General features: G+C 39.4%; 2 long non-coding RNA genes across 3 annotated transcripts; one reads left to right on the top strand and one right to left on the bottom strand.

The window, feature by feature from the left end:
- The first annotated feature begins 3,447 nt into the window (after window positions 1-3,447).
- Window positions 3,448-8,496, top strand: LOC140634639 (uncharacterized). 2 transcript variants are annotated; one of them, XR_012032044.1, is made up of 3 exons: window positions 3,448-6,585; window positions 6,667-6,870; window positions 7,862-8,496. It is a non-coding gene; the product is annotated as an uncharacterized lncRNA (long non-coding RNA). The 2 variants fall into 2 exon arrangements; XR_012032045.1 differs by lacking the exon at window positions 7,862-8,496 and having other exon boundaries at window positions 3,448-4,487; window positions 6,468-6,585; window positions 6,667-7,287.
- A 4,166-nt stretch (window positions 8,497-12,662) lies between these two features.
- Window positions 12,663-23,808, bottom strand: LOC140634638 (uncharacterized). The gene is made up of 3 exons (XR_012032043.1): window positions 23,637-23,808; window positions 14,420-14,541; window positions 12,663-12,833 (listed from the first exon to the last, which is right to left on the bottom strand). It is a non-coding gene; the product is annotated as an uncharacterized lncRNA (long non-coding RNA).
- Between the last annotated feature and the right edge of the window lie 1,828 nt (window positions 23,809-25,636).

The raw sequence follows: 25,636 nt of genomic DNA, 5'->3' as shown, positions 1-25,636 counted from the left end.
AGTGAGGGAGAAATGGGGAATTACCAACCAACGGAAATAGAATGACCTTTTAAAAATATATCATTTAACCTAACTCACGGAGTAAGAGCCAACGCCTTTGCAAAGGCCTAAAATGGTATTTTAGTATTATCTGTACTTCGCTGACCTTTTGTGGTCATCTGTATGTCACCAAGCTCTGCCTGTTTCCCAGGTCCTTGCCCACTGTGCTGTGCCTGCTAGAGCATGCTAACTACCTCCTACCTCACTGTTATCCACCCACCCTCCCACTCCTAGGGCAAAGCAAGCATGAGGTAAGAGGAAGGCTGATCCCATAAATAGGTGGACTGGTTACATAGTGGAGACTAATGGATTTGCATAGGTCACATCCCACACCCACGTCCACCATATTCCCCCATGCACCAATTGAAAGAAGAATTGGTTTCATGCTTGTTTGCTCTTTGCTATCAAGAGCAGCCACATACTTGCTCTCGGCAACAGAACCTTCTTTCCTACTCTTGGGTTTCACTTTTAGGCTTTCCTACAAGTACCTATCAGAATTAAACACCCCCTCCTCAAACGATTTCAGTTATTTCCCAAAACACAGTCCTTATATATCATCTAGTTTCCTTAGGATTCTCATTCCTATTCTATCCTGCATATTCTTTCTGCTGAGTGACTGCTTCACTGCGCCCCATCTCCTCCCAGTATGGCCCTTGTGCTTTCTGGAACTCCCACTCAAGGATCAGCAAATTCCTCCAGTCCTTCTCTAAACATTCCCTCTACCACTTTGCCTTAATTGAAGCCTGTCTGTCCTCTGGAGACAGTAACCTCCCTCAGTTGTTCCAAGAAGAGGCTGAGAAGACTCAGGTTAAAGGTTGAGAATCAAAATAGGGGCCCTTCCATACTCCTCCAGTACCAATTCCTGACTGCAGTTCTCCATCCTTCTTTTCCTTTCTTTTTTTTTTTTTTTTTTTTAGAAGTATAAAATTTAACTTTTAAGTAGAAAAAGAATAGAAGTTGTAGGCCAAAAATTCAAAGTGTGTATATCCCAGAACCCAGCCCCCCAGCCATCCTCTTGCACATATATATATGCACATGTACATGCATAGGCACATGTATACACATGCACAAACGGACTCATATCTGCATCTTTACACAGACATGTATACATATAGACAAACAAGAATATACATCTCATGTGCACATGTAATAATAATAATAATATACACACATGCATACACATGCTCAGAGATGTTAGTTTTTATAAAATGAGATCATGCTATTTACACTTTCAGCTTATTAGTATATTTTTCCAAAGTATAAAATACATACAGAAAACTGCACCCATTGGTTAGATGAATTGCCTCAAAGTGAATATACACATTGACACTCACTACTTTCTGTTTTCACTTAACACTGCATTGTAGAGATCTTTCCTTCAACACATAGACCTCAAGCTAATTCTATTTAATGAGTCCATTCTAGGACTGAATGTATAATTTATGTAACTGGCCCTAGGTATTTAGGGTTTTTGCATTGTTCTACTGTTAGAAGAATGCTATAAGTAAGGATTATTCTTGTGTGTGTCTGTTACCTTGATGAGTGTATCTAAGAGTGCAAATTCTGGGTTTCCTCACCATCTTACGCCAATATCTCCACAAGTCCCCTTGGCCATCTCTCCTTGGTTGTCAGAGGAATTGCCCAGCATCTGTCAGACTGCAGCTTGGCTTTTGTCATTTTGGGGTCCCATTGTCCCCATGGAGGCTCATGAGCTCAGCTCCAGGCTCACCTCTCCTGCTGTCACTTCAGCCAGCAGAGAAGCACCTCTAAATTTCCTAGTCGTGAGGGCATTGCCTGTCGTGAGGGCATTGTCCTGTCGTGAGGGCATTGCCAAGGACCTCAATGGATGGAGTGTCTTTGGGGGCCACCCATGGAACATAATACCCTAGAGTATCTTTTGACCTCATAACATGCTTTCCAGCATGCCCACTTCCCTCAGCCTCTTTATTTTTTCCACCTCCAGCCAGGACAAGTCAGACATTACTACTTCACTCAGGGTTGGCCATCACTTTCTCCAGGCTCCAAAGAACTCCCTAGCGGCAAGTTTCCCTGTCTCTTGGGGTTAGGGTTGCTAGTTAAATTTGACTTTCAGATAAACAACAAATACTTTATAGCATAAATATGTCTCAAATATTGCATGAGACCTGCTTTTATTTTATCTGGCGGCCCTCCCTGGAGTTCTTGCCAGGGTTTGAAATTCTGTGTCCCCAAATCAAATAGATTCTTGCTTATCCAGTCTTATATTCTGTTCCCCATTACCAAGCATTGTCAAAATCCAGTATCAGGAGTATCCCCTGGCTCCTGTCAGGGCATTCTAGGTAATTCTTGCAACTCTTTCCATGTATATTCTTCTTCTACCTTTATCTGGTCCAATATATTCCCAGACAGATTTTGCTGGGATTGAATCTGAATTACAGGCCTGGAGTCTGGAAGAGGAAGTGGAAGCAATACCTATTGCTTTGTAGAGGCAAGACCTCTATAGCATCTTTGATCATGAGGAAGTGCTGGCTCTTCCTGGTGAAGGGTGGGCCTTCTCTGTAGGTTCTAATGGTTCAGGTGGTCTGCAGAGCCAGTGCTTTCTAGAATTTTAATCCAGGTATTCCCATCCCATGTTTCAGAATCTCAGGCTTTGCCAGCCTAGGCTCTGACTAGGGGAGTTCTGGTAAGTGTTTAACAACCAGATCTCAGAAAAGGAGGGGGAAATCCCCCTGAATCTTAGTATTTGCTGATTTCCTTGGTATAAATATCCCACAGCAGCTGATTTCAGATTTAGATACTCAGATATGAATATGATGTCATGAAATGTGAAGCTCTGAAGAGACACTAATAATTGGCCCTCGTGATCTAGGAAGAGCTGGGTCCAGCATACCACTGGTCCTGCCCTTAGCATACCAGACTTTGGCTGAGCATTTAAACATCTCCGGAGCTCTGTGACTCTATGAGGCCTGTGTCTGTTACACAGCTGTGTCCACTTTTCTGCTGCAGGAGACAAGGGCCGCTTTGTAAGGTACTGAAGAGGCCATCTGCCTCTTACACTTAGCCTGTTAATGGTCCTCAGTCTCCCATTATCCCTCTGCAAGGCAGCAGTACAATTCAGCGGTAATCAGCTAACTCTGCCATCCTTATAGGCATTGTTCCCCACATATTTTTAAATACCTGAATAATTCAACACACGACGATATTCTCCTTCCCTGGCACTTTTCCTCAGGTTATCACCAATAAAATCTTTAGTAGGCCCTTCTTCTGGCTGGGCACTACCTTCATCTCATATAACACTCAGAATGACATCCTCTTTGTCCACTGTGAGATAAATGAGCCAATCTCCAAGCCCAATCCTACTGTCCATTTTTTTGAAAACTCCTAGAATCATTAGTGTTAATTCTGGTCATCTGAGAAACAGATGTTAAAATGAGATTAGATGTGTAAAACATTTATGGAGGGATATGCCTTCAAATTATAAATGGGAGAGAGGAGGGGATTTGGTGAGCTATCTGACCATGATGCAAGTCTGAGTCTTGTGAAGTAAGGGAAGGAAGGAATTGGGAAGTAGAGTCACAGACTCTGTGCATTTCTGAGAAAGTTCCAACTGGGCTTGTGGAGAGCCCTTAGCTAAAAGTTGCAGGCCAGACAACTCCTGCACCCCACAGGAATGGCCTACTAGGACCTCGGAAGCTCTCAGCTATTGGCAGGTGTGAGATTAGCAAAGGTGTGGATCCTCAGTCAACCACTCTCCTAACAGCAGGAGATCTGAGCCTTGCATGACATAGTGGCCACATCTGTGTTTCCTGCAAATTGTATCTAAACGAAAACTATGTCTAAAGACTTAATGGATAGAATTTAAGAATGTTTGGCTAGAATGGACCATTGGCAATGTTGTGGACCTCACACCACATCAATTTAGAAGGCTCACGACATCTGGTATGCCTACAATTAGTGATGCTTACACTGACCCCTGGGTTGGGACCATAACAGTCTCATGATTGTAGTTATCCTGGATCACAATCTTCCTCACCAGTGACCTCCCAACTCTGCCATCTCAGCCACCCACCACTACTGCCATAATGTAGAACTTACCTCTGAAACTGTGCCATCTCCAAAACACTCGCTGGGAAACAAACATTCCCAGCCTCATGTAGCCATTAGTCAAATATATTTCATAAGTACCCTGCCTGATTTGCTCGTGTCAATAATGTTACTGTTTTCAATCTCATCAAGATACAGACTGGGTGGGAAATGGCACATATTTCCAAAGAAACATTCACTATCTTTCAAGTTCTGTTCTTGATGTTGCAAATCTTATTTAATTTTCACAAAATCCTCAAAGGCAGGTATGATTATCTCTATTTTGCAGATCACAAGTTACAGAAATGGATATGAAACTGTACCTGCTGACCCTGGATCCCATACCCAGCCTGGCCAGACAGGCAGGGGAATTTATACTGAACGTTGTAAGCTTAAAAAAGGAACCAATAGGGATTATTAAGTGGGGAAGTAATATAATTAGAAAAGTGTATTTAAAATAATGAGTTTGATGATGATATGCAGCTGGGATTAAAGAAGAGGAAAATTGAAGTCAGATAGATCATTTAGAAGGGAAGCACAATTATCCAGAGGCTTATGTGGGGCAGATGAAGGGGCAGGTGTAGCAAAAAATACAGGATTTGGAAACATTTTAAAGGAGAAATAGATATAAAGTTGTTTGCCTAACATCTCAAGACTATTGAAAGATTAACATAGTCAAAGACTATTCTAGATTCTGAGATTGGGTGACTGGAAAAATTGAGTTGACCTCGAAAGGATGGTGAGAGCGTGGCTGGTATGGGATGTACATTTGGGAGCTTTGTGCATGGGTTGTTAGTGGAGTCGTGAATAGGGAGGAGTACTTCCAGAGAGGCCATGGACAGGGAAGGCAGAGGGCCAGAGGTTATGCTTTGGGAAGACTCCTCATTCAGAGAGTAGAGGGAGGAGGAGCCAAGATGCCAACGCATGACAAAGAGTCGAAGAAGAGTTTGGATGAAGACCAGTCAGTGAAGGACCAAAGAAGCTAAGTGTATGTATGGTATTGAAATCAAGTTATTCCAAAGATCTTTATATTCCCTGGAGTATTTAAAATTAAGGGCAATATAGACAATATTCAATTTAGCATGTTTGGTTGAATAATATCATTAATAATAGGGCTGTTTTTAAACTGAGATTTTTGCAATTAAGCCAAGGATGTGACATGTCCCACAATAAAGAAGACTAGACACGGTTCCACAATTAAGATAAAAAGGCCAGTAATTATAGAACAACCAAATAGGTCTTCAGACAAAGAAATGTCCTGCTCAGAAAGAAGGTGTTTGGAGCCAGGCCACACATTTACTCATCATTCCTGAAAGTATGGATACTTTTAGAACATCCTGTCCTCAGCCAGCAACCTTGACTTCCAGCTCCTTCTCTAAAATTGAGGCTCTGGGGATAGCTACCCTGAAAATACTGGCTTTTCTCCCAGACTGTGGCAAGTAAATATTGCTGGGTTTCTTTTCTTTGAAAATTGTCAGATTTTATTTCTTTTAAGGTCTTAAAACTCATGTGGCTGTTGCTGGCATTTAAGCTCCCTCTACATTGGTGTGTTGCATTTTACAAATGTTTAGGCAAGAGCTCACCAAAGTTAAAAATGAGCTAAGCGGATATGCCAAGCACATGAAACATCATAAACAAGAAAAGTGAAAACCTCACAAAACGAAGCTGTTCGGCAAGGAATCTCACGACGTAGAGCATGGTCAGCCCCAAAGCCTCCACACTCCAAAGCAAGTACTCTGTGATATGGTGACTATAATAAGAAATATATGTCTGGTCTTCTTCCCCATTACTGACAGGGCTCTTAAAACTCCTGGAATCTCCTAAGTTTTAAGAGTCGTAAGGATTTCTTAATATTTATAACAAACGCCTTTTAACCACACTTGAGTTTATGTTAATGAGGTGACTTTTGGAAATGAGGACTGAGAAGAAAGGGCCTTGGAGATTGAGTTCCATCACCAAAGGCCAATGATTTCACCAATCATGCCTCTGTACTGAAGCCTTCATAAAACCCTTCAGAGGCTTGAAGGGCTTCTGGGTTGGTAGAGAGTAGGGAGAGTGACTGCTTGAGAAGGGGCATGGGAGTGCTCTGCCCTTACCTTGGCCTACTTAGCTCTTCCATCTAGATGTTCCTGAGTTCTATCCTTTGATGATCAATTGGAAATCTAATAAGTACAATGTTTCTCCGAATTCTGTGAACCGTTGTAGCAAATTAACCAAACCTAAGGAAGTGGTCACTTGAGCCTTTCATCTATTACCAGTGAGTCAGCTAATGTCTGAAGTGTGTGTGTGTGTGTGTGTGTGTGTATGGAGGGTGCCAGTCTTGTAGGACTGAGCTCTTAACCTGGGGGGTTTGATGTTGTGTCCAGATAGATGATGTCACTATTGAACTGAATTGTGGGACATCCATCTGGTATCCGAGCATCACTTAGCAGTATGGGACTCACCACCATTGGAACTGGGGCAGAACTCAGACACAAAGGCCATGTATGTCAATGATCCTATCAAAATTTCTTGTACTGTATTCTAACACAAGGCAACAGTTTCAGGGTTTTTCTTTCATTTTAGTTTTACAGACAATTATTTCCCAACCCACAATAAATTGGAAGAAGTTGTGTGTGTGTGGCTTTGGGTGACCGTGGGCAGTGTGGAGAAAGCCATTAGAGACAGAGGCAGGAAGAAGACAGATACAGCAGGGAGAAGCAGAACGGACAGCATGATAATGAAGAGAAAACAAGAAACCCAAACATGCAGATGCAAGAACTAAAATGGGTAAGATTGTGCAGAGTCCTTTATTGTCAGAGTAAACAGGGCTGGTTGTCAAATATGACCTCTGTCACCCCGGATGGTATCACGGCACAGGGCAAAACAAGTTCAGTGGGGACTCTCAGCCATAACAAATCATTTAGATTATATGCCGTATTTTTCCTGGCAAGAAATATATGCCATATTTAAGAAAGCTACCCATCTAAAATAGCATTTTCCAAAAATGTTTTGAGGACTATAAAAGTAGAATTTGGTGACTTCATATTTTTAATTAGCTTACTGTAACCCCACTAATGCTGGATAAATGAAGTTTTACTGTCATATAATTTTCCTGCTGTGTATAATGATGCCACACTGAATAATTTGAAATAGATGCAAATTGAAGTTTTCGAACCTCAACATGAAGATTTTTTAAAATTAAATATCCTATATATGTATTAATAAACATTTGCCTGTGAGGTGAATTTCTCTGTACATGGACCCAGAATTTCTCATTGATTGATTTATATATTAAATGTAAATGCTTAAAAACTTTCAAAAATGTTTCATAAACACTAATAAAATAAAGAGAATAATCCAGTGCTTCTTAAAATAAGCAACCGAGTGGTGTGGAGCAACAGAAATTCTGGAGCCCTGGGTCAAGTCTGCAGCTAGTCAAAAGCTGTTAGTGTGATCTTGAACAAGCCACTTTGCCTTCCAGAATCTCGGCTTATTCACCTATAAATGATTCACCCATGTAGATCATGTAGATGCTTTGTTTATTTCAAAAGGATTTCTAGAGCTTCTACTAAGTAGCTAGTCTTGATCACACAAAGGTGAGTAAGACAAGGCCTCTGGCTTAACAGGTTTTCAAAGAACCTTGTAACGGTTTTGAATTTTGGGGATGACTAAAGTCAGAAATGAGTTCAAGACAAACGCACTGGAGACTTTAGTTGCAAAATGCAACACTCCCTGCTTAAAGTCTCAGGAAGAATCATAGTTCATTTCTCCTACCTAGGAAGTGCTAAGCTCCTGTTGAGCCCAGGGTCCCATGCTGCCCCAGCACCACCTACTGGCTCCGGGGAGAATGGCCTGGCCAACCCAGCCACCTGCTTCCCCTCTCTTCAGAAGCCTGGAGGAAATGCTGCTGGAAGGCCGGGCCATTGCAGTGTGGAAAGCTGGCAGGAACCCCAGGCTTGAAAAGTTAACACAACTTCCCAGCCAGGCCAGACCTTGCGCAGGCAAAGCAGTATGATCGCTTTAAGTATTACAAGATGGGAGTCATTATTTTGTTTGTGCATAATATCTAAGATAGGTAACAATAATAAGATCGCATAACTTAGTGCTGAAAGTTGAACCTAGGCTTCTGTCTCCCTGTCCTCTAAGTGTTTCCTCCAAGGGTCACAATCCCCTGTGCGCCCACCGTGGCAGAGAGCCCACTGTTGGCAGAGGCCCAGCGTGTAGATTCACAGACAAATGAGGGCTCAGACCTCTCTTTTCTGATACTTAGAGCTGTTTTAGCATTTTACCAGGCTATGTATTAAGTTGGGGATTTTCTCTCAGGATGGTACCTGTTTTGAAGAGAAAATGAAATATTTGTTGCTACAGAAAGACATAGCCATATAGTGTTGAGCTGCCTGGACTCCTCCTCAAACCGAGCCTGAGACAAAGGCTTGCACATAGATAGTTTATTTCATGGGACCGGGCTGTGGTATAAGGGGCAGGAAGCAAGAAAGGAGAGAAGGCTAATACGAGAACATCTTCTCTAAGGGCTTCCACTACTGAAGCTCTGTCCAGCCTGAATCTCCTTTTTTTTTTTTTTTTTTTTTTCTTAGAGAGAGAGACAGAGTGGGCAGGAGGGGCAGAGGGAGAGGGACACAGAGAATCTTAAGCAGGCTCCACACCCAGTAAGGAGCCCAAAGTGGGACTTGACCTCCGGACCTTGAGATCATAACCTCAGCCAAAATCAAGAGTCGGACACTTAACCAGTTGAGCCACCAGGTGTTCTTCAAGCTTGAGTCTTCTGAAGAATCTTAGGAAATGTATCTCAGAACTGTCTTCCACAGGGAATGGAGACTGGATCCTCGCCTACATCTCCCACACAGTCTCTAGATTGTGCACTCCAGCCTCCAGCAGGCCCCAGGGCAGGGAGGAAACACTGTGCATGGATGTGCACATGTGTGGTTGTACCAGCGAGACACAGTTAGAGCCCCGAGAGTGATGGTCTTAGAGGATCATGAAATATGTACAAGAGGTGCCCGGTTCAAGCATGATCCTACTTTGGCTCTACAATAAAATATTTTGGACATGTCATAGATTATTTATAACAACCACCTATGTTATGAAAACATTATTAATTGACTGGGTAGGTGGGAAAATCTGGAAGCTTTGCTGGGTTGGGAATAGTGTGGGCTACCTTTTAGCCTGTATAGTCTATAAAAGAGTATCTCTGGTCACACTTGATGAGTGTACTCTCAGACTGTGACATTGGCAGTCTGGCTGTGAATAATAATATTACTTTTAGAAATCCATTCTTGAAACCAAGGTTATGCATGAATGGTTCCTAAAAAACAGAGTGTTATTATTTATTTGGCTAATTATGTCTAACTAGGTAGCGAAACGCATAATAAGAATCAAAAAAACATTTTACCACAGAGAGGGATTAATTGAATAATTAATAGCCTTCTCCATTTAGCCTGAATAATTAAAAAGTCCAAAGGAAGTACAAGCTGAGTTCCATTACAACGAAAGACTTCAAGACCACTACTAATGGCGCATTAAAAGCAATATTCAATACAACCAAATTGTAGGACACGCAAGCTATATGAGCAATCTCCTAGAGCTTATTATAACAATTTTTACTCTGAACAATAAACACTGGATTTTTTTCAATACTGCCACTTTAAGGATACATTCTGTAGTCTGTTTGCTTCTTTCTTTTTTTTTTTTTTTTTTTTTTGTTTGTTTGTTTGCTTCTTGTCCAGGCAGAAAAGGCATGTTACTCCTGGAGCATATGGATTACTTCATTGTTAGGGTGGCATTGGGTAGGAAGGGAGAGTCAGTTATAGGCTTACTTATCACTCGCATTTCTGGGAATGATCACACTGGTTTTATCTTTTTATTTTTTTTAAGATTTTATTTTTATTTATTTATTCATAGAGATGCAGAGAGAGAGAGGCAGAGACACAGGCAGAGAGAGAAGCAGGCTCCCTGCAGAGAGCCCGATGTGGGACCCGATCCAGGGTCTCCAGGATCACGCCCTGGGCTGAAGATGGCACTAAGCCGCTGCGCCACCGGGGCTGCCCTGGTTTTAAATGCAAGAAGGACAGATTAAATGCAAACACACTGGGCTTTTTCTGTAATAAGCATTGCTTCCTGTTCAAGTTCCTCTTTATGACTTAGTATCTAAAACTCCTGTCCACAGGAAAACTTGGTGTTAGGTGGTGGTAGCTGGGCTCCTGTATAGTGTTGTTAGGCTGGATGGTAGCACCTTAGGATCTCAACATCTGCTCTTAGCACTCTGTGAGTTGTCAGGAAGAGCACCAGGCTGTCCCTTCCTCCTCCAGCACTTCTTTCTGTAGTGACTGTTCACTGCCTGCAGGAAACAAGTTCCTGGTGCATTGAATCACAAGGCAAGTGCTTTGGCTAAAATCCAAATTAAAATCATGGTTTTTCCACTCATCTCCTGTAAATATATAATTAGAATAGCTCCTTGATTAAAAGATCAATATTTTCTCATTTTAATGTGGTGTAAATCAAGATGCATTTTCGATTTGACGTCAATATTTTATACCACGCTGTCGGGTGAGTTTTGCCATCAATTCCATCATAGAGCTAAGAGAATACTGAACTATATAGCACAGGAGCAGTATTTCAGGAAGGTGCAGAGAAGGAGTTTAAAAACAATGAAGTTTAAGGCAGCGCTTCTCAACTTATCCCCCTCCAGCAAATCTGTAGGATGTGACCATGATTATAGTTGTGGTGGAAATCTGGAAAGACTCCTGGGTTCAGTGTTTGCTATTTCTCCTAGCTCCCTCTTTCCCTTCCTCCCTCCATCCCACACTGGAACAACTATGCTGCACTGTGCACTGGACCTGAAGCCTGACAAAGTCTGCTCAGATTGTGGCCACACAATACGTCCCCTCTGCTAGGCCTTCCCTGCTTTACAGTTTGCAAATATCACCATGTGCCTTACTAGGTGCTTCACTTATTTATTGTGCCCTCCGCCCCCCTGTAAGGCTCCCAAGGGTAGGAATCTTTGTCTTGTTTTGTTCACTGATAAATCCTAAAAGCACATGTTGTTCTAGGCACTCAATAGGCTCAGGAAATATTGCTTGAATGCATAAGCATTTGAACCTGATAACCATTCTAATAGGGAGAGACTCACAAACAAATGAATGAATAAACCAAATATTGCAGGTTGTGACACACACTGAGTGATGAGAAAGTGAGTAATCAGGAAGGAGGTGGGGACAAGCACAGGCCCAAGGATGAGGGTGACACAGCACTGTCCAGGCAGAAGCAGCAAGAGAGAGTCCAGGAGGAAGATGAACAGCTGAACAACAAGGCTCATTCCAGGTGTCACTGAGAGGAGAGGGAAGGAGCTGAGGCTGGGGGAAGGTTAGAACCAGCTGGAGCTCAGCCCTAGAGGCCATGATAGAGAGTGGATTGTATTTCTAAAGCAATAGGATATCATTGAAGGATTTTTAAGTCACTTCATGAGCTACATGATCTGAAACTTTTGATTCTCCCTCCAGGGAAAGTATGCACATTACCACTCGAGAATCTCTGGCTAAGCCAGAAGTTGGTACCTATCTCACTAATCCTTAAGTATTAGGATTCCTTTTTTCCTCCTTTATGGCTTCAAAACAACAAATCCTTAGCAACATCTCTCAGGCCTTAGCAACAACCCCTATACATCTGTATAGCTCTAGGCTCTGTAATTTCACATTGTATCAAACCCTTGTCTGTCTACTGCCAGGGAAGGGGGTTGCCTTCCTTACTGAAACACCAGGGCTCTTTTCTCTCTTTCTCTCCTTCTGCACCCCCCCTCCAACCCTCTCCTCATTTCTCTTTTAAATGACTACCCCTGAGCTAATCTGGAAAGACAGATCTGATTTGCATTGCTAACTTTTTAGCTCTCTACTCTTTGAGATTCCTATTCTCCTGGAGAAGCAGGTTACAACCACTCAAGCATTCTCTTTGCTAAATACAATTTCATTCCTACCCCCCACCCCCAAAGAATTTGCATTTCTGCCATACAAGAGCCCTCATGTTTTGGGAGAATTCACTGGCAGCCATCTATGGAAGACTAGACTGTCAGGACTTCCCTTGGCCTCTTCATAGCAATGACTATGATGCACCTGTGACTTCTCAGATTACCATGGCATAAAGTTCCCCCAAAGAGTTTTCTGTGAAGGCCTGGATGTAATCCCATGACAACAAGCAAATAATTTTTCAGCGAGGCTTTCTCAGTGTAGATTTGGTTTCATGTTGTTCTAATAATAGAATTAGGGTCCAGGCTGCACTGAGCAATTTTAGCCTATTCTAGTAACTAAGCTTGAAGCCAATAGCAGCAAATGATGACATAGTTGTCATTCTGTCTGAAAGCACAGGGTCTTCTCCTGAGTTGTATCCTGGTGATGAAACGAAAAAGGTTTTCTTTTTCCCCTTCTCCTGTGAGGGAAACTCCTCCAATATAAATAAAGGGGAAATGAATCAATCTTATACATGAATTTTACTGCCATTCATGTCCTAGCAAATCTTAAGAGATTGAGAAGCCAATACAATGCAAAAAGTCACATTTCTGATGGCAAAAAATGTTTCTGCGTGATGCTCGGTCACATTGAAATACTCTCACTTTACTTTTCAAAGGTATGAATCTCATCCTTTGAGCTCCTGGCTGCTTCTGTCGCTGTGTATATTAACATAGACCTGAGTATCAGTGGTCTCATATCCTTCGGCACACACTGTGGTTCTTTTTGGAAATACTGTTATGAGAAGAAGAAATGAAATACTGTTATGAGAAGAAGAAATGAAAGCTGAGCAGACACAAAATTAGTCAAATGAGAAAGATATATGGCACACAGTACAACATCCAAAGACCATTTGAATAAATGCTCCTATGTTTACTGAGGGCCTACTACATGGCAGGCATTATCTAGGTACAAAACAAACGTGTATACATTTAATTTTACTTTATGCTTTTTCTATTTGGTCCTCTCTGGATATGTAATTCAGTGACATAAATATCTTACTATTCTCCAAATATTCTAGATTGCTACCTATTTGATCTAAAAACTTCATTAACTCCAAAAAGATCAAAACATTCTATGAAAAAAAAAATTCTATGATTAGGAGAAGGAAAAACAGATCCTTCAATTTAGAATCCTGCCTATCTCAAGCAATCTAATGACTAACCAGATCTTTAAAAACTCCTGAGAGAGTTACACTCTTAGTAAGAAAGTTCTTCCAAATGAATTCTCTCAATACTGGGAATTATAGTACTGTATATATGCAATGGTCTGAATATTTGTGAAATGTCTGAATTTCAAAACTCATGCTGAAAACCTAATGCCCAAGCTGATAGAATTAAGAAGTAGGAGCTTGGGGAGGCAATTGGGTCATGAGGAGGCAGCCCTCATGAATGGGATTAGTGCCCTTATAAAAGAGATCCCAGAGAGATCCTTCGCTACAGCAAAAAGGTAAATGTGTAGGAAGTGGGCCCTCACCAAACACAGAATCTGCTAACACCAGGATCTTACACTTCCATCCTCTAGAATGGTGAGAAACTGTATGTGTTGTTTATAAGTCACCCCAGTCTGTGGTATTTTGTCATAGTAGCCCAAGTTGTCTAAGACAATTGGTTCATCCTCCTTCAGAAGAAACACCGAAGTTTATCAACAACCATGTACTTTCCTTCACCTGCTTAGAGGACTTGCACAAAGCCCTCATATTCTGAAGCCAATCTGCCTCAGTTGGCTCACAACCTTTGCCATTAATCACCAGGTCACCTTAGGATATTTTACCTCATAGTTTCAGTTCCCTCATCTCTAAAAGGAGCACAACTAATAGTACCTATTCCATGAAACTGTGAAGCTCCACTGAGTGAAACTAGCTCTAAATTACTTAGAATAATGCCTAGCACATAGCAAATGATAAAAAAAATAATATGATTTGCACAATGAAAATTCTACTAAGCTAATTTCTATAGGCTCAAGAGAATTTGTGATCGAGTGGAAAGCAAGATTAAGACAAGAATTCAAAAAAAAAAAAAAAAAAAAAAGACATGAACTCCAGACTTGCTTCTGCCCTAAAGAGCCTTCTGACTTTGAACAAGATACCCATCTCTCCTGAGCCTCCATTTCCTCATCTATAAACTGGAGATTATAATATCTCCACTACCTATACCATAGGTTTACCTTCAATCTATAAAGAAGTAAAAAATGTGAAACCACATTATATTGTTTATAGTGCTAAGGAGCTGTATGTGTTAGAATCTGGTTTTGCTACAAATAGAAGAAACCCCCACAACAGCACTTTCGGTAAGAAGGAAGTGGATTTCTTTCCTACGTACAAGAAGTCCCAGAGTTGGTGTAGCAGGTCTGTGGAACCAGGATCCCGGAGAGATTGTAGCATCAGAGATCCTCCTGGGCCAAGATGTATGGAAGCTCCACACAATACATCACTCACATCTTCCTGTTGTAAAGGACACATAGTCTTGTAGTAAGATGGCAGTGTGCCCAGTTAAAACTCAAGACCTAAATAAAATCTTTAAAAAAAAAAAGGGGGGACGCCTGGGTGGCTCAGTGGTTGAACATCTGTCTTTGACTCAGAGACTGATCCCGGAGTGCCAGGATCGAGTCCCATGTCGGACTCCCCGCATGGAGCCTGCTTCTCCCTTGCCTGTGTCTCTGCCTCTCTCACTGTGTCTTTCATAAATAAATAAAATCTTAAAAAAAAAACTCAAGATCTGCTAATAAGAGAGGAAGAGATGATGGATGGACTGTAGGCAACTGGCATTCTCTGCCACAGCAGCCGCATGGTGTCCATATCTTTCACAGGTATAATGATGAATCACTAAAGAATATTACTGAAGCTGAATTACACTATATGTTAACTAAAATTTAAATAAAAACTTGAAATTAAAAATAAATAAAAATAAACAAATAAATAAATAAAATTATTTTTGAAAGTTTAGGGAAAAATTAATCTTTATATATTTATATATAATGATTTTCCATTGTATTCAGCTCTTTTCTTTCTCCTCTCCCGTATCTCCCTCATCTTCCCTCTCCAGCTCCTCCTCTTCTTCCTTCTTCTTCCCTTTTATTTTTTGATATCATATGGTTATAAATTTGATGGTCAGTTTTAGGATTATAATTTAGGGTATAACCTGTATTTTAAAAATCTTTTCATGGTTGGAAACAAAGAATCTCAGCATCAAAATCATTACTAGAACTTTATCAGAATTTTATCTCTTAAAAAAGAATCAAACCATATGGGAGTAATGGAAAGCCCCAAATTCCAGCTGATCATTTAAAGAACTTGTACTGTTGATCCCAACAGACACTAGGGGAACAAGGTTACCCAGAGCAAAATCCTCACTGTTGGCTGGCAAACAACTTACATTTGCCCTATAGACATTTCAGGTTCATTGGCTTTATGGATCCAAAACAGCACATGTTGCAACCCAGACCTTGCACACTATCGCTTCATTTTCTTGAAGATACTATTATTTTGTTTCCTTCCTTTAAAAAGACCAAAGTCCATACAAGTTTAAAGAAGAATTAGATCAAAAAACAGACAAGAAACTAACAAAACCAAAACATTTCTTATCAAACAAAGATGGTTGCACAACAGTGTGAATATCCTTAATGCCACTGAACTGAACTTAAAGATGGCTAAGATGGGGAACCTGGGGGGCTCAGTCGGTTAAGCATCTGCCTTCAGCTCAGATCATGATTCCAGAGTCCTGAAAATGAGCCCCACATCAGGCTCCCTGCTCAGCAGAGTCTGCTTTTTTCTCTCCCTCTGCCCTTCTCCTCATCCCACTCATGCTTTCTCTCTCTCTCTCTCTCTTTCTCTCATTCTCTCTACAAATGAATAAATAAAATCTTTTAAAAAATGGCTGAGGCTGGTAAATTTTATGCTATGTGTTATTTTACTACAATTATTAAATTTTTTTTTACAAATCTCTTAGCAAAATACAAAAATTCTAACTGAAAAAAGTTACTTTGGCTGTACATCATCAAACCTTCTACCTCTCTGAATTCAGATGCAAGCTTGTCATCTAGGTATTAGTGACTGTGTGTGCATGTGGACACACACAATGATTTGATGTGTAATCAAATCCCGAAAGGGTTTCAAGTGGTTCCATCATACCACGTGACAGATAACCTAAATTGTGCCACATGCAGAAGATGAGTGACAGTTCCAAAAGATATCAGATAAAGCTTCATTTGACTTGCTAATGCCATAGACATTTAGACAAAACTTTTAATGGCTTACTACCTTCAAAGCGCTGGTGTTCCACATCTTTCTAAAGAGAACTAACTCTTCAGCTAGTCATCAGATCTTTGGGTCAACCAATCTTCATTCAAATGAAAGCGGTGTGGGAAAGCACATAACTATAGATGTAGACATCTAGTGTTGTTGGTTACTTTCCCATTTCATACGTGAGTGGGTATGGTCATATGTGTACTTCTCATCTCCCCTGACAAATTCCATGGATGAATTATTTTTTCTCATAGGAAAGTCTGTCACCTTGACTACAACTGACACATGAGATAGAGGAGAAATAAAAGTTAAAATGTTGTTTTCTCCTGGAGCTAAAACATATTCATCCTACTATGAGATGGATACATATTATAAAGCTTAAGCACATAAAAATTGTAAACCACCCTGCCAAACTATGTGTACAAAATAAAGCTTCTACTAAATATAAACAATTACTGCCAAAAAAGCAAGGCAATGTTGCACCCTTGCAACATAATGCTGGTAATTTAAGACAGCTTTAGCCCAATGAAGATTTTGAGAATGTTTAAACCCTCAAAGTTTTACAAAAAAATAAATCACATTGTGAAGTCTAAAAATTTGTCAAATCATAGCTGGACTCAAAGTGCCATAAGGAATAGTAAACAGAGTGAATATGTCATATTTTGCTTGAAAATTTTGTTCTTAGAGTAAGGTTCTACAGAAAACAACCCTAAACAAATATAACAATGCCTGTTACACTGTTCAATTTGTTGTGTCTGCTGAAAGGATTATTTATTCCTGATGTTTTATGGAACTGTCAGGGATATATTTGTTTGTTTGTTGCATTGTTTTTCAGGGCTATTTTTGAGTGACAAAATAATTTTAAATGAATTTTTAATAATTTTTAATTTTTTAAAATATTTATTTATTTATTTATTATTCATTCATTCATTCATTCATTCATGAGAGACAGAGAGAGAGAGAGAGAGAGAGAGAGAGGCCGAGACACAGGCAGAGGGAGAAGCAGGATCCCTGTAGGGAGCCCAATGTGAGACTCGATCCCAGGACCCAGGATCACGACCTGAGCCAAAGGCAGATGCTCAACCACTGAGCCACCTAGGTGCCCCAATAATTTTTATTTTAATCTAATGCCCTAAGTATGGTAAAGCAAAAATATCTACGGCAGGCTTTCTGTCAAACCTTAACTGGGAAAAATAACAGACACAATTACAGAGCAAAATCTTTCACTTTGCTGGGCACATACCTTCTTAGCCATTTTCCCCATGTAAACAATAATCCTCTAAAGCTCTTGCATAATGAAGGCCTTGGCTGCCTCCCTCTGAAACTAGATGTGTTTATCTTGTTCCATATTCAGGGGACAATTTCTTTTTCCAACTAGTCAAATAATTCTTACAAGCTAATACACAATATAAATGAATTCACTCAGAGGTAATACTCAACTAGGATTGCAACTCACCTTTAACTGCTTTTCCTGTGCTGATTGGGAAGACAATTCTGAGCAGAGAATTATGTCCAAGAATTACATTATATAAACTTATTTTATAGTTGAACCACATTAGGATGGGTCCCTAAAATATGAGCACTTATAAACCTGTTATAAAATAGCAAAAACAATCGTCCCTAACTCCTGGGGTTAGTGTGAGGATTACATGACATAATTTGCAGAGCAGAATCCTGGAATAAGATAAATCCTCAACATATACTGTATTTTGTTAGTATTGCCAGGGGCAGCAAGACACCAATCCTTCTGCAGAGAACAGTGGCACATTCTGCAAAAAATACAGGGATATATGTTTTAAATTTGTACTCACGTGCTAACAAGAGTGAAGGAATCCTGAGTAAAGAGCAAATGAGTGGGAATCTGGAGTTTAAGCAGAGTAGGGAAGTAGTGGGAATCTGGAGTGTAAGCAGAGTGGGGAAGTAGGTTTTCGTGTACTTTCTTTCCTCTTCATTTGCTGTGTGTGAGTAAGCTTATAGGTATGGAAGTCAAAGCACAGGATCTATCCTGGGAGATAAATCGAGAAATATAATAAACTCCCTAACCACAGCTCCCACGTGGTGTGACAGAGACAGGGAAAAGCTCCCTGAAGGTCAGCTGAAGAGAAGACTATCGTCCTTACAGGATACCTCTCAAATGAAGCAGCAAGGATCAGTAGGGGCTCAGGGAGTCGAAGATCAGCCTGTGCAGGAGGCAAGTGGGGATGATGGGAATAATTGGCACCATCTACAGATAAAGCAAATAAATCTACTGCAAATGGTTACATAAGACCAGCTTCAAAGGAGAGAGCAGACTCCCCTACTCCCTACTACCACCCAACCCAGAGAGTTCAGAGCCAGGGCTTGGAATAACTTCAATTTGAAATGAAAAAAAACTGTATCCTTTGTTTACACAGCCTTATTACTATAGAGTTTATATCCATTGAACTAGTAACTACTGAGCTCTTCCCATATGCCAAGAAACTGGGCTAGCTCATTATAATTCATTTAATTAGAACTCTATAAAGTATACACTTGTATTGTCCCCATTTTGTAGATAAGGACATTGAAGACTAAAGTTTTAATAATCTGTCCACGGTTACACAGCTGGGCAATAGCCAACTGGGAATTCAAACCTAGGTGGACTGCTCATATTTTTAACCATGGTAATTTTGGTTTTTCTTGCATGCTTTTTAGGGAATCTATATTGAAAGGAAGGAAGGAATGAGGGAGGGAAGGAAGGAAGAATTTCTTGTCTAAATCTGGCAACCTAAATGGCTAAATCTTCAATGTAAAGGTGAACTGGAAATACATCTTCTACCTCCTCCCTCAGCACTCAAGTAAAGGAAGTTGCCTATCGCAAGTCTTGGTACTTAATGGGAAGAAGAAACCTCCCTCCCCACCTCATATTTTATAACCACTAACTGGACTTCACACGTTTTCATTCTGAATTCATACTATTGGGTTGGCTCAACAAACCTCAAACCCAGAACTTAAAATCAAGTGACCAGAATTGAGAAGAAACCCAAACAACCCACAGATACAAATATAAACGCTCTAGAGGAGTCCATGTTCAACCAAGTCTTTAAAGACTTTAAGAATTCCCATATATAAGCATCTGAAAAATATGAGCTCACATTTCTCTCTCTCTCTTTTCTTTTTCTGTCTTTCTCCCTATCTATCTATTTTCTATCTATCTAATCACCTGTTTATCTGCCTATCTGAAAATAAAAACATCGAGGAGGAGTCACACAAATCAACACAATCAGATCTAAAAGATTTTGGATATTACCATGAATAGATACAGAGTACTAAATATGTGTTTAATATGACAAAATATAAAAGGGTCTAGGGGCACCTGGTGCTCAGTGGTTGAGTGTCTGCCTTTGGCTCAGGTCATGATCCCAGGGTTCTGGGATTGAGTCCCACATCAGGCTCCCCATGGGGAGTTTGCTTCTTCCTCTGCCTATGTCTTTGCCTCTCTCTCTCTCTGTGTCTCTCATGAATAAATAATTTTCTTAAAGGGGTCTAAAATGTGTAAGGCGTAATCAATCTTTCTATATCTATCTGTACATAATTTAAAAACACATGAGTCCATGCTGATACTTTGGATTCCAATCCAACACTCCAGTTTCATTCTACCCCATTCCTTACTAGTAACTCCTTTCTCTGACAATGACAAACCTGGCTCTCATAATTTGCATTATGTTATTTCCTCAATCCTAGAATACACCTAAAATAGCCCAAGAATCCTCACCCACACCTTTGAGGAAAACAAATTTACTATCTCGAATCCAATATTTGGGTACAGTCTTTGGTAAAGCTAAACTCACACAATACAGCAAAGATACTATTTTTCCAAAATGATTAGATTATTTATTGTTTTCTCCGCATCATCCAGTATAGTTATGTCATTCATTTGTATTGCTGTGAGGCTCAATTGTTTGTACTCCATTTGATTTCCTCCCACAGCCTGGTGGGTTTTAATCCTTTCTTTATCTTGGAAGTAATATATTTTGTTAAAAACCACAAAACAAGATAGCCTATTATTACCACCTTTTTATTCAACATTGTACCAGAGGTCTTAAATGATACAATAAATCTAGAAAAAGAAGTAAAATTACAAGTATAATGAAAACAAAAAGGAAAAAAAACTCACTGTTTTCAAATGGTATTATTGTCTATAGAGAATTCAAAAGAATTCATAGACAAATTTTTATAATTAATAAAAGTTAACAAGATTATTTGCAAAAATCAATATAAAAACCAATGGCATGGGGTGCCTGGGTGGTTCTGTTGGTTAAACGTCCAACTCTTGATTTCGGTTCTGGTCATGATCTTAGAGTCCTGGGATCAAGCCCAGGTCTGGCTCTCCACTCAGCAAGGAATCTGCTTATCTTCCTCTCTCTCTGCCCCTTTCTCCCATCCCCCATTAACTTTCTCTTTCTAAAATGAATAAATAAATCTTCAAAACAAAACAAAATCAATGGTATGCCTATACCATAGTGACAAATATATAACAAAATACCATTTTAAAACCATTAAAATATAAACTATATACCAAAAAATCTAACAAAAGATGTAAAAGAACTTTATAAAGACAGTATGAAACATTATTGAGTGAGATTAAAGCAGACTCACTAAAGGGAATTGTATTACACACCCAAAATTGGAATACTTAATAACATTGGCATATCAATTCTCCCCCAATATCATCTACAGATTTCATGCATTCCAGTCAAAATCCTAACAAGTTTTTTGGAGAAGAGAAGTTCCTTTTAATGGAACTTAATGAGGTGAATCTAAAATAAAGAAAAAAACACAATTACCAAACACTCCTAAGAGAGAAGAAGATGGGAGACTTGTCCTAGTAAACATCAGCACTTAATGTAAATCTGTAATGATGAAAACTGAGTGGTATTTGCACAGGAAACATCAAATGGAAGAAAATATCCACCCAAGAACATACCCATCCATATGTATGTTCAAACCTGAGTTACTGCAGAACAGGCTTTGCAAATCAATAGAGAAAGTGGACTTTTCAATAAATGGAGCAGTGTCAAGTGATTATCCAAATGGAAACAATGAAAATTGAATCTTATTTTTCATCAGATGGAAACAACTCTGGGTAGTTAAAAACTTAAATGTGAGAGGCAAAACCATAAATTGACAGAAGACAGAAAGGAAACTCCTTTTATAATCTCAGGGAAAGCAGAATTCTTAAAAATAGACAAAATATCATAAATTTAAAAGGGAAATATTAACACATTTCACTACATTAAAATTAAGAAATCTGTTTATCATAGGACATCAATTAAGTGAAAAGACAAGCCAAAACAGAAAATATTTGTAATATACATAACTGACAATATGAAGAATTCCTACAAACTCCCCCTCCAAAATTCAAATAATCATTTAGAAAAATGAGCCCAAAACATGAATAGACGGTTCATAGAAGAGGAAAAGATGATCAACCACATAAGCCATCAGGGAAGTGAAAATGAAAGCAGCAAAGTGCTATTTCATAGCCACCTGATTCCTCAAAATTTAAAAACCCAATAATGCCCAAGTGTGGGGCAGGATGTGGAATAACCAGAACTTCTATACTACTTGCAGGAGTGTAAATTGTTATGACTAATCCAGAAAACAATTTAACATCATCTGTTACATTGAAAATGTGCATACCCATTGACCAGGCAGTCCCGGGTACATGCCCTAGATACTTTTGCACAAGGGATCTAGTCAAGGAAATATAGAGCAAAACTTTGGCAGTAATCTAAATTATAGACAATAATAGAATGTATACATTGAGGGTGGTCTAATCATACAACAAGGCTATTGTAGAACATGGAAAATGAATGAGCTACAGCTACACACATGGATTTGATCCCATTTACATAAAGACAAAGAAATGTGAGAAACTATAGAGCAGATTGTTCAGGGTGGAGACATACATAGGAAAACTATAAAGAAAGGTAGAGGAATCATAAACACAAAATTCATGGGAGTAGTTATCCCTCACGAAGAAAGGTAAGGGACAGGATTAAAGGAGCTTCCAAATCAAAGCTAAGATTTTTTTTCTTAAACTGAGTGTTAGGTGCATAGGTGCATAGGTGCTTGTCGTTATTCTGTATACCTTAGGCACACTACAGATTAGTTTATATCTGAGATTTAATAATATATTAAAATATTTTTTACAGCTAAATTGCAGAATATGGTCTAGCACCCTTTTAGTTAACTCATTCACACAGACAGAACTACATACACCTGTGAATGTGCAGCTGACTAGCAGAAGGTCCACTCTGAAAACAGTGTCCACCTTTAAAAAGAGGGACTGCTCCTGCAGTTAGGGATTGAGGCAAATTTGGATATAGTTTTGCTTTTGCATTTTCCACCAGGAGAATATACCTTTATATTAATTGTAGAGTTAAAATAGATTTTATAAATTTGAAGAGAATTTGAAAGAAAGAAAGAAAGAAAGAAGAAAGAAAGAAAGAAAGAAAGAAAGAAAGAAAAAGAAAGAAAGAAAGAAAGAAAGAAAGAAAGAAAGAAAGGAAGGAAGGAAGAAGGAAAGTGGTAGGAAGGAAGGATGAGGAGGAGACATTTAGTGAAGCAGGAAGAAACAGCATGAGGCTGCTTCCCCACTGTGGAGCAAGCTCCTGGTTGGGGGGGGGGGGTGTCTCTTCCCCTTTGAGTGGTTGACCTTCACTGCTTTTGGGGCCAGGAGGGGCCAGGGGTGAGGGGACAGAATTTGAGTGATGCAGATGCTGGATGAGTCACTTGGTCCCAGGAAAGGAAGAAACCCGCATCTGGGTTCTCAATACGCACCCTTTTTGCTTTCAAGGTGTTTCTGCAAAAAGTATGCTAATGGGTATGGTGTTTAAAAAAGTGTGTGGGCAGGGGACTTCAAATTCTATTTTTCATTATTCATAATGTAATTTTTTTTCCAGAGCACTGAGTCCTTTAAAAAAAAAAAAAACGAGTTATATTTTTTTTAAGAGGTGAGGTTCAAATTTTATCTAACATTTTCCTATGACAAAATGTCACTTCTCGGTGAACATTACGTTCTGTCTCTTCTTGAGCCCTCTCCTTGGCTGGTAAATGTTTTCCCTCAAGATAGTAATCAAATTCACAAATGAAATGATTTTTAAAGGTACTTGCAAGTGCAATAAAGTAAGCCAATCATTCACTGTTTCTCCAAGCACAGTTTTGGTTTAAAGGCAGGAGAGACATTAATAAAGGCAGAAAGCTAATCTGTAACCCAAACACTTTAATAAATAAAGAGAACAGCTTTAAAAGAGCAGAGAAAATGCACTGACCTTTTTCAAGTCTCTCTGTAAATGCAATATTATTTATGACACGCAGATTTGTTAGCGTGTTTCTAACCTTGAAGATCATCTATCCTAGGAGCTGTGTTCCATTTGGCTGACTTTAAGACAGTGATTGGAAGGCCAGCAGAGTCATCTTTGTCTCATTGTTTGGAACAGTCGGTCACATCTGTTATGAAATCATGACAACAAATACATTACTGCATAGGTTGTGTTTTTAATTTTTCATAAGTCACAAATTATATGTACTTTATAAATGAAGTAATATAGAGTAGGCATTTTAAGAATGAAAAGGAAATAGAGGAGGAAAAAGGGAACAGTAAGAGAGGGAAAAGAAGGATGGATGGTCTTTTCCTAGGGGCTCAACAACATCCCCCATGGCCACAGCAGGCAGAGAACACAGTGATTAGGACGGTCCCCTGCTCATCCTGCAATTGGAACAGACATGCAGCCAGCGGATCTCAACATGTGCTCAGGGCATTGAAACAGCTGCTGCATTCATTGTGCAGCCATTTCTGGGTTAAAAAGCAAGAGCTAAAACTATCTGTGGTTAACCCAGAGTGCCCTGAAGCAAGATGCAGACGTCCTGGTGTCTGGGCATCACAGAAGAGAGCACAAGTGGACAATTTACACTCTGGAGAACAGCTCTCGCCGGGGATAGGGATAGTGGCCTAGAGATGGACACCAGCATATCCTTTATGACCCATTGTGTGTGAGGATGTGTGCTTCTTATTACAGGATATAGGTTTATTCATTCTAAGCAACTCCTTTTTCCATTCACACAAAGTCTCAAGTTTAAAGAATATTTCTGGGTACTAGACACCTGAACTGGGTGGACCCTCTGACTGTAAGAGTCAAAGTTCTGATACCCAGAAGGAGCAGTATCAGATGCAAGCTCTCTTGCATAATTTTTTCTTAATGATTCAGGGTTCTATATCTGAGTGTACTGGGGTAGGCTTCAAGGAAACTTTCCACATGTCTGGGTTATAATTACTCATGTAGTTAGCATACTTCCCCACAAATATGCCAAACCCCATTGGGCAGGACTACCTCAACTTTCTATCTCCCGAAGTGCTCAGAACTGAATAATGGTGATAGTGATGATAGCGATCGTGATGATGGTGATGATAGTGATGATGGTGATGATGATGATAGTGATAATGGTGATGATGGTGATGGTGGTAATGATGAGTTGATGATGATAGTGATGATGGGGATGATGATGATGTGTGATGATGATGGTGGTGATGAAATCCAACACATTCATGCTCACTATTTACAAAGCATTCTAAGACTCTTACATTTATCAACCCATTTAATCCTCATGACAACCTTTTGAGGTGAGTACTATGATTATCTCCATTTTATAGATAAGGAGACTAAAGCATGGAGAGGTTAAATATAGTATCCAGTTCCTGGTAAGTTTTTGGTAAATATTTGCTCAATTGAATTGAATTTTACCTGTTTGAAATAGGCTGATGATATCAGTTTGAATCTAATTTTGATAAACATGAAAATATATTTCTATTTATTTTTTTTACTTGTCTCAGAAATTATTTTCCACAATATTTATCTGATGGCTGGCGCATGATAGTTCCAAAATAATACAAAATAGAACACTTGTACTACATATTTGACTATTTCTAATGTTTAATTATCTTTCTAATGGTTTTGGCTTGTAATTAATAACAAAATTTCACTTTTGCCTTTTTACATTCTAAGTATATTCCATGGTGTGTTAAAATATAGAAAAAAAGAAATCATCAGCCTTTTATGTAGTTTGGTTATTATTCAACCATTCAAAATATTCCTATTGCAAACTGCCCTGAGGGAAGTCTGGCTAAAATCAAGACTTTGAGGAGACAACTGACATGACACTAAACAAAATCTGAAGCTCACTGTTTATCTTTTTTTTTTTTTTTTTCCATTTTGGATCCCATATGTGTAGTCCTTTCTAGACCGTCTAGAATCAAGTTGATTTCTTTTCTTTT

The sequence above is a fragment of the Canis lupus genome, chromosome 6, assembly GCF_048164855.1.
Source record: "Canis lupus baileyi chromosome 6, mCanLup2.hap1, whole genome shotgun sequence".
Taxonomy (NCBI): Eukaryota; Metazoa; Chordata; class Mammalia; order Carnivora; family Canidae; genus Canis; species Canis lupus.
Note: the sequence above shows the minus strand (reverse complement) of the source record. Positions and strands in the feature narration are given on the sequence as shown.